At 49.1% G+C, this 3,006-nt stretch overlaps 2 long non-coding RNA genes across 2 annotated transcripts; both read left to right on the forward strand.

Moving 5' to 3' along the window:
* Window positions 1-1,413: 1,413 nt before the first annotated feature.
* On the forward strand, window positions 1,414-1,896 carry LOC135368539 (uncharacterized). The gene is made up of 3 exons (XR_010414815.1): window positions 1,414-1,645; window positions 1,778-1,813; window positions 1,871-1,896. It is a non-coding gene; the product is annotated as an uncharacterized LOC135368539 (long non-coding RNA).
* A 26-nt stretch (window positions 1,897-1,922) lies between these two features.
* LOC135368543 (uncharacterized) lies at window positions 1,923-2,803 on the forward strand. The gene is made up of 5 exons (XR_010414816.1): window positions 1,923-1,960; window positions 2,021-2,094; window positions 2,176-2,266; window positions 2,337-2,405; window positions 2,482-2,803. It is a non-coding gene; the product is annotated as an uncharacterized LOC135368543 (long non-coding RNA).
* The last annotated feature ends 203 nt before the right edge of the window (window positions 2,804-3,006 follow it).

Raw genomic sequence — 3,006 nt, forward strand, 5'->3', positions numbered from 1 at the left:
GCGGTTCGGGAAGGTTGGTAGCATGGACAAATAAGAAGAATGTGCCCAGGTCCCCTACGGCACCGTAGTGACATCATCGGTCAGAATAGATCAGATATGCATAGAGATTCCAACTGAGCACTGCACATGCCACTTGAGGTGGCGGTTGATACCGCGGCGTCTTTTAGCCATCCAGTGATGGTTTAACACCATCAGAGTGACATCGCGGTATTTCGCGATGGGTTCCCGCGTCTAATATTTTGGCCTGCAGCGGCGATATCGGGATGCTGTTTCTTGTGACGAATTTCCCTTCCATCCCCCTACGCGTGCACCTTGCGGCTTGTGAGAAATGCTGGCGGTTGTCCAGATATTTGAAAATTCTAGACGACCGTCGGTGCTTCTGACACCTTCAAAGTCTTGTAAATCCCGCCCGGACTGTTGGATCGAGACCAAAATTCAGGTCCGAACGGGCCTGGATTAGCTGTGTGATCGCGCAAATCACACAGGAACTGATCTGTAGTGGTTTCGAACTCGTAGGCGGAGACGCGTTAGTAAAATTCGTTTTTCCGAACTTCAGTGCCCTTGTTGGAAAGAAGTTCGCCTCGGACATGGTTCATACTTGGAGAACCCACTGTTCTCGACGCGGAGCACGTGATAAAATTCACCGCGTCTCTCTAAATTTAGCAGTTCTCGAGTTAGAGGATTCCGCGTTCACACTCCTCCCAATACATGGGACCAGCGGCTTCCCCCCCCCCCCAAAAAAAAGCCTTCCCGTTGCTGCCACATGGTCATGTTTGCCTTCGTTATGAAGGTCTCAATGTGCTCTTTCCAACAGCGTTTGTCCCGCAGGCGCGCGATGTTCCGTTCTCCCGATATCGGCTTAAGAGCATGACGAGCTGAGAGGCTGGCTAGAGCCACCCTGAAACGCTTCCCACTTTTCGGTGTCGTAAGTCGATTACCCGATGTCCGATTTAGTCGAAATTTTGTGTGCGCGTGCTCTGTTCCCTGGTCTACAACTTTCCAATTGAGACCAGCCGTCGATTTCCAGTGGTTAAGACGTCATTGTCGAAATTCCTGACACCGACCACCGTTCACCGATTTTTGTCCCTGTCTTCAGGCTTGAAGCCCACGGCGGATCCGACTTCCTTTTAATGGGCACACGCACTCGACATGGGAAACGCGTAGAAACTTGCCGCATCTTTCTATCCCTCTCGGTTCTCGAGTTAGAAAACCGTGGCAACGGCGGTTCTCTGATACATGGTCCTGGGGCATTTTTTTCGATATCGGGTTCTTGCTGGCGTAGGAAGGTGATTGAGATGTGTTTTTGAAGAGGAAAACGTCCTCTTTCCGATAGCGTTGGTCCCGTCTTCGCGCGACTTTCCGTTCCCTTGCTACATCCCGAGGAGCGCCTGGCGCTGGCGCATGGCCTGGCGGGCAGGTGGCCTTCCTGCCGTTTCTGCGCTGCGGGCGGCGTCCATTTCGCTTGCAAGCTTCGTTGCGTTCGCACGCCTTTTTCTGGCTCCCGTTGTCTCGCGTTCCGTCGTTGCTCTGGTGCCCTGGACTGCTGTGAATGTGTTTTTATGCCCTACTAGTGTTGCCTGGGGGTGCTTTTATGTGTGCACCCTGGAAGATAGGTCCAGAAGCCTTGCGATTTCTTAGATTAAAGGTTAGTTCTATGTTTGTACGATTCGTGCAACTTTTGTTTGGTATCATTCCTAGCGTGTGGGTTCTATTACTTTATGCTAGCAGTGTGATTATTACCCTTTTGATTCCTATTACCCTATGCTTTATCTTTCAGCTAAGTGTACTCGTGACCCTACCAGCACTTTTCAAGGTGAAGATGCAACGTCGTCAGTGGCCCCGTTACTAATGTCTAATCTATGAATTTCAGATACTTTCGACGTATTCATTGCGGTGAACAACGCGCTTGGGACAGCACACTCCGACGTGGGAAGGTCACAGAAATGTTGAAAGACATCAGGTAAGTTACGCTAAAGTGCGTTCCAGAGCTCTTCAGTGACTTGTGTTTACTGCGAAACAGATTGGGCATACGCTTCACCCGTGCAACTTCGTCATGTGCTCCACGGCAGCACAAGCCTTTACGGCTGTGCCACTGTATGTAAAAAATGCTGAGTGATTTTAATAAAGAATTTGCAGGGAAGTACAATGTGTCGCACCTTGTTGACTCTTTTACAGATGTGTGGAAACGTCGTAGCGGATGAATGTGAATTATGGATCTCCAAGTGGCGTCCCCCGCGTCATTTTCAAGATTTTACCCGTTTTGAAGGTACGTAGTGAATGTGCGAGGCATTCACGTTCCTACTACGTGGTTATCCCTGCGTTTCCCGTCTTCGCAGGCAATAGGGCTGTTGATAGGGAGAATGCTAGGCTACTGCAGACTGCAACCATAGGCGCTGTGTCTAAAGGTATGCGTATACGTCGATGCGTACTTCACAGTGACATTTTGCTGTAGCAGTGTTTTTGAAATTACATTTCTTGCAGGTTAAGCTCACATGACGCGGCAGGGAAGGGAGTCCGTGGCGAAAAGTGAATATAGCCGAAGTTGGATAGCGTTAATTTTTGCGCACGAAAGGCAAGCTGGACACATCGCAAATCTCCAGTTGTACGAAACACAGTGCAGCATGGTCGTCGGTTATGCCAGTGCTTCAACATATGTTTCAGCGTCGCACTTCGGACATTGCGGGCATATACCTTTAAGTTTTTCCCCTTGTGGACCGATGCTGTGTGTGTTCATGGACATCATGTTTTCAAAGACATGTAAGTTCTCAATAATAATGCGAAAAAAAATGCTGGTCATGTTACGCTGTGATATACCTGGTGAGGTAATACGATGCTATGACGCTCAGTTTCATACGAAATAAAGTGTTTGATCTAATGTTGCTTGTTTGTGCCACTGATACGCACTGCTGTGCGGTGTTGATGTAATGTTCAGAGAACGCCAGTAAGCCTGGCTAAGGCACGGGAAAAAGGTCCACTAGAGGTCCGTAAAAGGTCGTCATTGACGTA

Source organism: Ornithodoros turicata, chromosome 1, assembly GCF_037126465.1.
Source record: "Ornithodoros turicata isolate Travis chromosome 1, ASM3712646v1, whole genome shotgun sequence".
In the NCBI taxonomy this organism is placed as follows: Eukaryota; Metazoa; Arthropoda; class Arachnida; order Ixodida; family Argasidae; genus Ornithodoros; species Ornithodoros turicata.